Source organism: Hibiscus syriacus, unplaced genomic scaffold, assembly GCF_006381635.1.
Source record: "Hibiscus syriacus cultivar Baekdansim isolate YM2019G1 unplaced genomic scaffold, ASM638163v2 tig00002193_pilon, whole genome shotgun sequence".
Classification (NCBI taxonomy): domain Eukaryota; kingdom Viridiplantae; phylum Streptophyta; class Magnoliopsida; order Malvales; family Malvaceae; genus Hibiscus; species Hibiscus syriacus.
In genome coordinates, this window is record NW_024061914.1 from 2,795,854 (window position 1) to 2,810,228 (window position 14,375).

A 14,375-nucleotide genomic window follows, 5' to 3' on the forward strand; every position below is an offset into this window, starting at 1 on the left:
TACCTGGGCAAGCAATCTTAACTCCATTCTAGAGGAGACATTCCCATTTTTAATCCAGTTATTACACTTCATCTCCCACATTCTCTATTGAGCTTTTGAACGCGGTCACACTCGTAGTGACGGCAGAGATGAATGATACACTTACGGTTGCTTATTCCCATGATGAAATATATGCTTCCTTTTTGTAGATTCACCTCCATAAGCACCTGGAATTGATGGTTTCCCTGACAACTTCTACCGTACTTTTTTGCTCTTGGTAGGAGAAGAGATTATCACCTTGTGTCTTTATGGGTTTTTTCTTCTTCTTTCTTTTGATATATATATATATATATATATAATAATTATGTCTTTATGGTCTTTTTTTTCTTTTTCTTTTTGAAACGTTTTCGATCTTTTGATTGTTCTTTTTATTTTTTTATCTTCTTTTTTTTAAAGTTAGATTTGAGGGTGCATTAATTGATCAATATAACGCTTATTTATTATCATGATGATCTTTCCTATTTGAATCCTCAAATTGGACTAGGATACATGGTTACGTTCGTGGATAGTTTCTCGCGTCGCTCGACTTTGATATGCGGTTTGTCAGTGGTCTTTAGTAATTTTTTTCTCATTTTGTGGTTTGTTTGATGATGCAATCATTTTTATTCTTATATATTTTATTCAAGTATTTTGGTTGAATTTTTAACATTTTCTTTATATGGTCTTTGTATGATTTTAAGTATATAATTTCTTGTGTTAATGGCTATAGAAAAATATTCTAATCATGTGTTTAGGTTATGACTATTATTGTAGACATTCATTGTAATTTTATATATTTTTAGTTTAAAAAAATTAGCCACTTTTATTAAAAAATTAATATATTAATTTCATCCCATAGGTAGCACACAATTTTGTTGGACTATTTTATTATCGTTTGGGACTGGTGAAAATTAATTCGGACCACCCACGCTTTGAAGATTAATGGGCTTGATTATACCCAAACCCAATTACAAATTACACAAGCCAATGTCATATGGAAAAATGAAAGAATGATAAGTTTGGCCTAAATCTCGATTGTTTTTTGATTAATAGCTTTGTATCTCCATTTCTCTTTCTCCAAAAAATCAGCATCCAAGAACCTTGAAACAAATCCCCAAAGCCTATATGTCTTCAAAATTACTCATGAACCCTACTGCAGCTGTTACAACCTGCAATTTATCCTTCTCCTTCATTTCTTCATGCTTATCCGAGAACCATATGTGTTGCAAATGCGCAATGCTCAATGAAATGTTGTTCCTATCGGCCAGCTTTTGCACCAATGTGGGATCGATCCTCTCGCCTTTCCAATCGAACACGTTGAAAGCCACCGCGGGGCCTCTGTCGAACATTATTTTGGGACCACAGATTTTAACCGCAGCTACTCCTTTTCCGAATGTGGATGTCGGAGGCTCATCAATGCGTTCACCAACCAGTTGATTAGGCTCCTTGTCCTGCTGCTGATTTGTATAAGGCCTAATGAATCTGCATGGTCCAAGGCTCTGCATTCAATAATCCGAGGGGTGTCGGTGATTCCCGAGCTCGAAGATTCGATGGTCGCTGCATCCGTTGCTTCTTTGATTTCGGAAACTGATAGAGCCTTTGTTTTTGCTTTTGTTCCTTCGGTTTCAGGTATTGGAGTTAGCTTTGAAACTGGGACAAGATTCACTATTCCAACACTTGTAGAGGTGGCTGAATCCTTCAAAACAGAACAGGCAGTGGATTTCTTGATAAACAAGCAACAAAACCCTGATGGGTTCTCTCCAAAAACCTTGAAGAAGGAGCAAACAAGGAAATCAGGATCAAAAAGTGAAAGCCCCAAGGTCTCCATTTCCTTGGCTCCCAAGGCAGATGCATCAAGCAGCACATGCCACCCATTCTCCTGAGCCACACTCATCCAACTATATGAATATCTTGACCCTGTAACTCTTGATTGAAGTGGGACAACAAATAGTCCTCTTCTTTTGCTCTTACTCACTATCTTCTTCCTCAATTTCTCCGATTGGATTTGCAGATTAGGCCACGAAAAACAAGCCGACATAACATTAGCTCCCCTCTTCTTGCACCTCTCAATCATCACTTCAACGGCCTCACTTTGATGATCATAAACAGTGAGAAGATTTCGAGATTGAAACGGATAAGACTCGGCCAAAAGCTTGAAAGCCGAAGCTTGATTCGCAGTGAAAACCACAGTGTAATCGGCTTCCGAGATATTCATAAACCCCATGATTCTTTTCCTAATACCAGACTGAAACTCAGTCTCTTCACCACCATACAGAAGCAGGGAATTCAGGTTCACTGACTTGCATGAAATATCAAAAAACGGAGAGGGCAGAAACTGATTTTGGAGCTGAGAGTAAGAGAAAAGGCCATGGCCAATGTAATCAAAACAAGCAATATTGTGGGAAAGATGTTGGTATTCAAGAGCTCGGATCTTATCAGCTTGGTCAGTCTGGGAATATTGAGGGTACACTTTGTTGAAACAAGCAAATGATTCCTCAAAGGAAGGGAGGGATTCATGGTTGGTGAAATGGGAATCGGGGTAAAGAGAAGCAGCGGTGCTAACCTCGAATTCATGCCGCGATGCCGCGGCACTTTTGCTCGGTGTCCCCGAAGTTGAAGCTTGGCATTCGGGGACTCCGGCGAAAGGATTCGGGCAACAACCAGAAGAACAACAGGCCTTTGAAGCCTCCCTTAACAAAGGTGATTGCATTTCTTTCTCTTTAAATTCATTCGAACATGAAGTTAAAGAAGTCTTCAATTATTAGCATTTGGTTAGGTTTCGTCCAATGTAAAACCCCATCACACTTGTCAGCATACTGGATTGAATTGACCTCGTCTTTCATGGATTACAATACTACTAGTTGACCGTAAAGTTTGTATTTAATGCAATAAATATAATAATATTTTTTAATAACTTGGTTATAATAATGTAATACGTGTTTAAAATTTTACAAATACAATTGTTTGATTTTAAGATTTTTAAAGAAAATAAAACTACTCTTAACTGCTGAAATTATTTGATAGGTTCATAATATATATATATATATATATATATCCTAATAAAGTATTATACGGAAAGTCAAACTTATCCATCATGGTTTCCAAATCAATCAATGTAATCAACCCTCTTTTTAAGTTCTACAAAATTGCTTAAAATTCTCAAGAAGATGCGAGAGAAGCAGAAGCCAACAAGCATAAACGGGCAAAGGAAAATTTTGGAAGATGTCGACTTTTCCATTCAGGCCAGGAGCTTAGTTTCATAATTTTTACTATTAACTTATATATTTGTTGTCAAAAATGGACGCAATATTTTATTTTAAGAGATTAAATTTTAAAATTTTAAATTATAAAAAAAATAAATTTTTAATAAATAATTTAAAATATATTGTAATTTTAAATTTCTAAGACAACTACTCTACTTAATGTTTCTCGGTCCTCCCTACTCGTTGTTTTACACGTTATCTTTGTCTTGTTATCTTTTTCCTTTGTGGGATATTTTATTCCCCAAAAGGCTAATCGGGACAAGGCATGTTGTATAAGTCAAGCTCACTTGTGGCTCTTATGCCTCACCTCGGATCATAGGCCATTTTCAGTCATATATCAAGGGCTCTTCACCCAAGTCTTATTTTATACCTTTTAGATTGCTAAATTCCTAGTTTTTGCTGTTATCATTTTAAATTTTGCGATTTTCCAAAATAGTTAAATCCTATACTTTGTAAAAAAAAATTATTTTTTCTTTCGTGCGTTTATTTGTTTGTTGACTAGATCATCGTAAGACAATAATACATTTTGTCATGTATACTTTTTAAAAAAAAATATCTAACAGTACATGTCTTTATTCTATATAGCGAAAATAAATTATTTTATAAATAATTATATTTATAAATCATTAAAAGCAGCATATTTGAGTAATAAAATCTATTTTTATTAAAAATAATTTTAAATTAAATTGAAAAATAAAAAGTTTTAGCTTTTCACTTTTGTAAAAAAATAATTTTTGACAAAATTATTCATATTTTTTAATTTGTATCATCAAATTTTTTATTTTTTAAATCAATTTTTGAATTAGTTTTATTTAAAAGTATATTTTTAATCATAATACTAAATATCTAAATCTTAAACTAGACCATTTTATTTGCATAGTTGTTATTTATTATAGTTTATTTTTTAATAGTTTAAGCTAATTATAAAATAGTACTACATTAATTTATGTTTAAAACCTTGTTAATTTATGTTATTGAGAGTAAGCACATTTGGTCCAGGTGTTTTTAAAAAAAACCCAAAAAAATTATTAGAAAAATAATCCTAAACAACATTAATTGAAAAAAATACTCTTTAAATTATATGTGTAGTACTACCTCGCATCCTACAAAATACGTTTTATTTTGCACTAGATCAATCAACGTTTCTGATAAACTCATTTAATTTTGGATAAAGAGTACAATAAATGCATGAAACTCGCTTTTAGTAGAACGCAAGATCTTGATCGTTTTTTACGGAAAGTGAGGTTTGGTGGTATTTTTAATATAACTTATTACTGATTATTTTTCTAAAAAAGCTGAATAAGGGTTATTTTTCTAATAAAATAATAAAAAATTGAGTTTTCATTTAATAACGCCTTATTCAACTGACTAAGCTGCTCATCTTTATTTAATCATATTTGTTTCGATTATGGGTTTTAGACCCTTGATTAGCACTCTTTTTTTTCATAGAGTTTATCATTTCCTTTATGATTAAGAATAGATTTAGAATTTATATTAAAAAAAACCTTATTTGTTGTTGAAGATTTGGAAAGTAAAACAATGCAATAAAGATTGAAAGCGACCAAAGCAACCATCATAATAGAACTTTGGAATGATAAAATAAATAAACAAATGTTTATTTAATTCCCGTGAAATTGACCTGCATCACTTGGCTGGATTTCCTCCTTTGCTATACATTTTCACTGAATGAATGTTTTTTTCTTCAGTAATTCTGGTTAAGTTTCTTTGGAAACTCATTTGATAATTGATTTTAGATGTTTTCAGTGAGTTCAGATTGGATTGTTTTTTGGAATTAGATTTTTTTTTAATTCAAATTAGTTTGAGTTTCGATTTTTATTTTTTAGATTTTTTTTAAATTTAAATTTCTCAAATACGCATTCTTTAAATTTAAAATTTTCTATACTCGCACGAACTAAGTGACTTCCGCGGTAAAGAAATTGTTGTTATTTCTTGAGGACTCGAGTTTGAACACCATAAATGTCAGAGGTGTAAACTTTCGACATTGAAAGATTGAGAGTTTATCTTTGAACATAACTTCCTTGTACTTATCCCAAGTAATAAAAAAAATTTATACTCAAATTTGTTAATATTTTAATAGATTCTTAGATGAGTTTAAATATATTCAAAATATGTTAAAATTTTATAAGTTATATATATATTTTCATTTCAAAAGTAATAATTAATTTAATTGAATATATGCATATATAATTTAAATTCATTCACCTTATAACACTACAGCAGAACTGACTTTTTGCGGCGTTTTTTTACCTATGCCGGTGTTTATAAGTGTCGCAAAAAACACATGCGGCGTTACGACAAACGCCGCAAAAAGCGCCGCTGAAAATAGCGTCGCTAAAGTTTGCGGCGTTTGTGAACCAAAAACGCCGCAATATGTAACGATATATAGCGGCGTTTGTAAACGCCGTAATAGGTTTTGACATTTAGCGGCATTTGTGTTAAAAATGCCGCAATAGGTTTTGACATTTAGCGACGTTTGTATTAAAAACACCGCAATAGGTTTTGACATTTAGCGGTGTTTTTAGGATAAAAACACAGATAAAGATCTGGTATATAGCGGCGTTTTAGGATACAAACGCCGCTGCTGATCTGGTATATGCGGCGTTTTAGTATACAAACGCCACTAAAGGTTGGTATATAGCGGCGTTTGTAACAAAAAACACCGCTATAGATGTAATATTTTGCGGAGTGTTTTGATACAAATGCCGCTAAATGTATGATATATTGCGGTGTTTTTTTGTAACAAACGCCGCTAAATAACACAGAATTTAACCAAGCCGCTAAATTATTATCGATTACCCCAAATCTGTTTTTTCAACCTGTTCCATTATCCAACGAACATAACAGCAATAACATAAAATCTATATCCATAACAAGCAACATAAAATCCAATATAATAAATAAAAGTTTTCATTAACATAATCTAAGTTCAGTTAAACACGGTTCAGTAACAATAACATAATGCTGATAACATAAATGAGACTATGATGGTGGATTTTGAGGTTGAGTTTTCTATATCATATTCATCATATCATTGAGTCGTTTTTCAAATTCTTCACATCTCTGCTGATATGTTGCTTCTCTCTGTGCTGCTGCTGCTTCCCTTGCTTCATTTTCCGCTTTCATGTTAGTCATTTGTTGATCCATCTCAGCCAACTGTTGTTTTAAACGACTAACTTCTAATTGGGAAGATTGAGACTGTGATGACATGTACTATGATGAACTCGATCCGAAATATTTGGTGGGAGTAACAAATGAGCCTTGACAACGCACTCGGCCATATCTTTCAGGACCCAAAACGTCATTAATAGTGCGGTTTTCAATGTCATCATCATTAACAATACCGTGACTCGAACCAGTAACATGATACTCCGTCGTTTTTTTAAAGAAACGCCGCAATAGGGTTTTTTTAGTGGCGTTTCTAAAAAAACACCACGATAAACAACATATTGCGGCGTTTGTAGGAAAAACGCCGCTAAATTTTTACTATATTGCGGCGCTTTTTGTACAAACGCCACTAAAAAAACCCTATTGCGACGTTTCTTTGATAAACGCCGCTAAATTACTTCTATATAGCATCGTTCGTTGAACAAACGCCACTATAAACAACATTATCGCGGCGTTTTTATACAAACACTGCGACATTAACAAACTATTGCGGTGTTTGTTGAAGAAACGCCACTATAAACAACTTTATTGCGGCGTTTTAGTTATAAACGCCGCTAAATTACCACTTTATTGTGTCGTTTTTTTTAAAAACGCCGCTAAAGTATCATTTTGTGGCATTTGTTTTATAAACGCCGCGAAATGCTTAAATTTTGTGGCGTTTTCCCTTAAAACGCCGCTAGAAACGCCACTACACAACACTTTTGATGTAGCGTAAGAATATTGTCTTGTTTGCCTTATTAAGTTATATTTAATTTTAAGTTACATGTGCGGAATTTATTTTTATTTTAAGTTAATGTATTTTTTATGAAGTATGATAATTCTTTGTTTTGATATTGTGAAGTGATGATCATTTTCAATTTAAGGTATAGATTTTAGGTATTAGGTATTAATTGAAAATTTAAAATGTGAGAAAGAAAAAGATATTTATGATATTTTATGCTTGTAAAAGGAATATCTAAGATTTTCAATTTGAAAATGTACCAAGTCTATTAAGGTTTCTATAACTTTTAAGTTATTTCTTATTTCCTTGTATTATAGTTGGGATAAATGCAGATAATATGTTCCCGATGTACTTTGAGATATTAGGATTGTGAGAATAGGTTGTGTTATAATAATTTTCACATAATGATTTTTTTTTTAATTTTTGACAATGACTAGTTTTTTTTTTCATTTAAAGGGTTTCCGTGTAATACTATTATATTTTTATTTTATTATTTCTTAATTATTTCTCTACTTTAATTAGATTATTTGAAGTAAGAATTAATTTATTCCAACAATTTCTAAAAGAAATTTTACTTATTGAAGTCTCTTTTTGAAAATCAAGGGCCCTCATCAAAAACCCCTTCTAAACTTAACAATGGAAAAGAGTACCTAGACTATAATTAATCAAAAAACAATTACATCGTTTAGAATGGCTTTAGAAATGATATCCGGACAATTCGAATAAAAAAAACAATGATCCAACACTCCTAAGAGCCCAATTTGCTAGCTTATGAGCTACAACATTACATGTACGATTAGAGAACGTAGACTTTGAAATAAGGATGGAACGAGCTTCTTGAACGAAGAAACCAAGGGTGGAAATATCATCAGAGTGTCTTGAAAGCTTGTTCATTAGCATCACTGAGTCTGTATCAGAGTGAACATCCTCCCAACCTTGTTCACAAGCAAGATGCAAATCAACAAGCAAGGCATGAAGCTCGACAAACTAAGCATCAAAGCACCCAACAAGAAAGGCTACCAAGGACTCACCCTCTTCGATCGAGAGCCACAACTCCAACGACAACAATTCTTCAATCATCATTAAAAGCACCATCAATGTTGGCTTTAATCACCCCCTCAATAGGAGGTTTCCATCTATTAATGGTGTCACACGAGATAACAACTCTATCCTTTATGCCTCTATTACGATGCAACACTTCCAGTAATATTTATGAAGAATCAGAACATTCGTGACCAAGATCGAAGCTTGTTGCAACCTATCATTATGAACAAAATTATTTTGATTATTTCAAATATTCTATAAACAGTCAAGAAACTAGCAAAGTCATCGAGCCCAAGAATGATGGAGTTTCCTCAATCCAAAGCAATGGATCATCCGTCGTACTAGGACAACACGAGCAGGCAACTCGGTAAGATGAAGGGCCTATTGCGTTCTCGGACAACTACAATAACATGGATAATGGATTCTTCAAAGGATGAACACATCGTACAAACTCCATTGGACAAACCTGCTGCTTTGAGACGACTTCCAACAGACAACGCATTCCTAGCGACTATCCAAGAAAAGATTCAAAATTTTGGGATGATCTTGATCTTAGCAATTATCTTCCACACCTTGGAGCGGCGGTCATACCCATGGTACCTTTTCTGCAACCACCAATATCCGGAGCGCACAGAATACACCCTAGAATCATTATAACCCTGGAATCATGAAACAATAACGTCCTCGTTACATGGAGCTATGGCAATGTTGAGAACCTTTATTGCATCCTCTGTAGTGAACACCCTGCGAATCAAACAATCATTCCAAATATTAGTTCCAAGCAACATAACTCATAACAACGAATGAGATTATTAATAGAATCAATATAACTCCCTGTTAACGACATCACAGTAGTGCCACCCCATTTATCACTGAAGCCGCGTACGGTCACCAATATCAGCTCTCCAAAACAACCACCATTCAATGCCTGCAACGTTCGATGAAGCCCTTTCCAAGCAAAAGAGCTATTATCCTTAAGGGTGGCATTCAGAATGTCCCCATTTGGGAAGTACTTTGCATGCTAAACACGAGCTACTAAACTGTCAGGGTTCTTAATAAAGCGCCAAAGTTATTTACCTAAAATAGCCATGTTAAATTTGTGAAGATCTCAGAAACCTAAGCCTCCCTTACATTTAGGTTTACATATGGTCTTCCAAGCAACAAGCGACCAACCACGCTTAAAACGTCACTAGACCATCAATAATGATGCATCGCATCAACCATGTCATTAACCAAACCATCAAGAAGAAGATAACATGGCATCAAGTATTGAGAAAGGGCTTGGGCCACAACTTTGAGAAAAACCTCCCGAACACTATAGAGAGAAGCTGCTTAATCCATCCCTTAATACAATTGTTCACACGTCCTTTAGATGCCCAAAGGTGTTAATCTTGTTCTTACCAAGATGAAGAGGTATACCAAGGTAATGACCAAGGTTATCAACCTCTCCAATACCAAGAATAGATAAGATCTGTTGTCGGTGAGACTGAATCGTACTTGGACTAAAGTACAACACAAACTTCTTAAGATTCACCTTCTGGCCAGAAGAAAGCTTACAAAACATCAACATATTTTTATCTACTCAGCTCCCTAAATAGATGTTTTAATAAAAATAATATTTTCATCAACAACAGAAGTTGAGTGACCCTAGGACAATTCTAACTCGTGCGAATACCATGCATCCTCTTTCGACTTTACAAATTATGAAGCGAAGCAAAGAGCCCTTGTGTGTAAAATAGAAATAGTAAAGAATACAACAAATCCCCTTGCCTTAATCTTCTGCTAGGCGTAAATTCCTGCAAAAAAATAAAAAAATCCCTTCACGAACGGAGAAGGTAACAGACTCTACGCACTGTATACTGAGAGAAACCCAATCAAAACAAAAACCCAGTCTTAGCATAACTACCCGCAAAAAGGACTACTCAACCCTGTCATAAGCCTTATTCATGTCCAGCTTAAAAGCAACACCTTTATTTGGACCATTCTTTGACGAGTTCATATAGTGAAGAATTTCATGAGCCAACAGGATGTTATTAGAAATCTGCCGACCAGGAAGGAAAGCTGCTTGATTTTAGACATGAAGCCTTTCGTACGATGAACAAGCACTTTGGAAACAATTTTCTAGACCACATTACATAGACTAATAGGCCTGAGATGCTTCATTTGAGTATGATCGAATACCTTGGGAATAAGAACGTTAACAGTCTTGTTCACCAACCCCATATTAAGATCACCTCTTAAAAGTTGAAGACACAAGTCCATGACATCTGTTCCCACAAGATCCTAATGTAAACGATAGAAGCGAGCAGGCAGACAATCGATCCATGGAGCTTTCTTAGGATTAATATCTCTGAAACCTGCAATAATCTTATCAGTAGTAAAGTTTGTTGGAGAATGATTCAAAGTCATCCTATTTTTAGCATTGACGGTTGTGGTTCCTTATTTTTGTGATTTTATTGTTATTTACGTGCAGTAGTGGTTCCTTTTTTCCTATCAGTTTGTTGTGTTGTCAAGCCTATATAAGGTCTATGTTTGTTCTATTCTAAGAATTAAATAAAAGTAGAAAGTTCTGTCATCTAAAAGTCCATTGTTTCTTCTTTATTTTTTCCCCTACATTTTTGGCATCTAGAGCCAGGTTCGTTTGTAGCTGGGATTTGTAACAAATGGCGACTAACGGCAATGTCGTGAATGTATCTCAACTATGATTCCAGTCTTCAATGGAGAAAGCTATGAGTTTTGGAGCATCAAGATGAAGACCTTGTTCAAGTCTCAAGATCTTTGGGACTTAGTTGAGAATGGCTATACCGAACCAGATGAAGAGGCGAGATTGAGAGACAATAAGAAGGACTCAAAGGCATTATTTTTTATCCAGCAAGCCGTTCATGAGACTATTTTTTTGAAAATTGCTACAGACAATACAACGAAAGAAGCTTGGGGAATCTTGCAAACAACATTTCAAGGCTCCTCTAAGGTAATAAAAATAAAATTTCAATCACTTGGTCGGGATTTTGAAACCTTGCAGATGAAAGGTGGAGAGCCGGTGTAGGATTTTTTATCTAGAGTTACTGAAATTGTCAACAAAATACGGTCTTATGGGGAGAATATTAATGATCAAACAATTGTTGCAAAAATTTTAAGGAGTCTCGCTCCTAAGTTTGATCATGTAGGGGCTGCCATAGAAGAATCTAAAGACCTGGAAACATTCACATTTGATGAATTGATGGGATCATTGCAGTCCCATGAGGCAAGGTTGAACATAACGGAAGAGAAGACTGAGGACAGGGCTTTTCATGTGAAAGGGGAGGCATTTCCCCAGAAAAATGAACAAAAATGGTGAGGTCAGGTTGGATCTCGTGGACTAGGAGGTCATGGCAGAGGACAAGGCCGAAGCGATGGATACCAAAATCAAACACAACAACGAGATAACAAAAGGTTTATCCAATGCTTTTACTGTAAAAAAATTTTGGCATGTGAAGGCAGATTGCTGGCGAAGATCAAAGCAGGAACAAACAAGTTATGCAGAGCAAGAAGATGATGAGATCAAATTGTTCAAGGCGTATCAAGAAAATGCAGCAAGCCATAGAAACATTTGGTTTCTAGACAGTGGGTGCTCGAATCATATGACTGGTGTGAAGTCATTGTTCAACGAGATTGATGAAACCTTTAAACAAAAAGTAACACTTGGAGACAACAAGAAAATTCAAGTGGAAGGGAAGGGCAATGTGGCAGTCAAAAGCAGTTCTGGTAATGTGAAACTTCTCTATGATGTTTATTACATTCCAAGTCTGTCACAAAATCTGTTGAGTGTAGGACAACTCATGGCTACTGGATACTCTATCATGTTCGATGATGCCTCATGTGTGATCAAAGATAAAAAATCAGATCAAAATATAGTTGACGTTCACATGACACCAAACAAGTTATTCCCACTTGTTATTTCTGATGTTCAAAACCATGCACTTGCTGTCAAAGAAACCAGTGAGTCGAGATTATGGCATTTGAGGTATGGGCATTTAAATGTCAAAAGTTTGAAATTATTGTGTCAAAAGAAAATGGTTGATGGATTGCCTAAAATTGAGTTTTTAGATACATGTGAAGGGTGCATATATGGAAAACAATGTTAAAAACCATTTCCTGTGGGGAAGTCTAGAAGGGGATTGAGGTACCTTGAACTTGTACATGCTGATGTGGTTGGTCCCATGAAAACTCAATCATTTGGTGGGAGTAGATTTTTTTTTTATTTACAGATGATTGTAGCCGGATGAGTTTGGTTTACTTCTTACAGTTCAAGTCAGAAACATTTGAAAAATTCAAAAGATTCAAGGCACTTGTGGAGAAGCAAACTGGAAGATGCATCAAGGCTCTGCGTACAGATAGAGGCGGTGAATTTGTATCAAATGAGTTTAATAGTTTATGTGAAGAACATGGTATGAGAAGAGAGCTAACTGCTCCATACACTCCAGAGTAGAATGGTGTTGCTGAACGGAAGAATCAGACAGTTGTGGAAATGGCAAGAAGCATGTTGAAAGCTAAAGGACTTCCGAATCCATTATGGGCAGAAGCTGTTGCAACTGCAGTCTACTTGTTGAATTTGTCACCAACAAGGGTTGTTCTCAACAAACTCCATATGAGGCTTGGTACGAAAAAATACCTTGGGTAAGCCACTTAAAGGTTTTTGGTTGTGTTGCTTATACTTTAGTTGACTCACATAAACGCAGCAAACTTGATGAAAAATCAACAAAATATATTTTTGTTGGTTATTGTTCTGAGTCCAAAGCTTACAGGTTGTATAGTCCTATTGATGGCAAAATAATAATCAATAGAAATGTGATTTTCAATGAGGATACAAGCTGGTCTTGGGAAGAAAATGCAAGTGATGTCTAGTTTGAAATTGCAAGTAAAGAAACAGCTCCACTGATAGAAGTGTTACAACCCCTTTCTCCAAATCTGTCGTCTCCTCCAACTTCGTGAAGTGCATCTTCGAATGGTAGCATTTCCTCCGATGATGAGACTCCTCCAAAGAAATTCAAAACTTTGGCGGAGATTTATGCGTCTACGCAGGCCTTGTTTGTTGCTGATCCTATAACTTTCGAAGAAGCAGTAGACAAAGAGGAATGGAAAATTGCAATGAAAGAAGAAATTGCAGCAATACAACGTAATGAGACATGAGAGCTTGTAGATCTTCCTAAAGGCAAAAGAGTCGTTGGTGTTAAATGGGTCTTTAGAACCAAGTTCAACGCAGATGGAAACATTCAAAAGCATAAAGCACGTCTAGTGGAAAAAGGATATTCACAACAACCAGGTGTAAATTTTGATGATACTTTCTCTCCGGTTGCACGGTTTGAAACCATCAGGATTGTTTTGGCGTTGGCTGCACATTTAAAAAGACATTGTATCAGTTCAATGGTAAGTCTGCTTTTCTGAATGGTGATTTACAAGAGGAGGTCTATGTGCTCAACCTGATGGATTCACGATCGAAGGCAAAGAAGAAAAAGTGTACAAGCTACGAAAAGCTCTCTATGGGCTGAAGCAAGCTCCGCGCGCATGGTAAAGTAAAATCGATGCAAACTTTCTCAAAAATGGTTTTGAAATAAGCAAGTATGCGCCCAATCTTTATTTCAAACAGCAAGGTACCTATGATTTTCTCATTATTTGTCTTTATGTTGATGACATGATTTACATGGGTTCCTAAAGCCTAATAAATGAATTCAAAGCTTGTATGAAAAAGGAATTTGAAATGACGGATCTTGGAGTATTACAATTTATTCTTGGACTTGAGGTGAAGTAGGTTGAAGATGGAATATTTGTATCGCAAAAGAAATATGATGCTGATTTACTTAAAAAATTAAATATGACGGGGTGCAAAATTGCTGCAACACCTATGAATTTGAATGAAAAGTTGAAGAATGATGATGGTACTGAAGCAACAGATGCAAGGAGCTTTAGAAGTCTAGTTGGGGGCTTGATTTACTTGACTAATACGCGGCCGTACATTTCTTTTGCTGTTGGAGTTATTTCAAGGTTCATTCACTGTCCATCAAGGCATCATTTTGGCGCTGCAAAAAGAGTCTTACGGTATATTACCGGAACTCTTGATTTTGTGATATGGTATGATAATATTTCAAAGTTCAATTTGAGTGGTT

At 35.1% G+C, this 14,375-nt stretch overlaps 1 pseudogene; it reads right to left on the bottom strand.

Moving 5' to 3' along the window:
- Window positions 1–1,024: 1,024 nt before the first annotated feature.
- On the bottom strand, window positions 1,025–2,764 carry LOC120138235 (annotated as a pseudogene).
- Window positions 2,765–14,375: the final 11,611 nt, after the last annotated feature.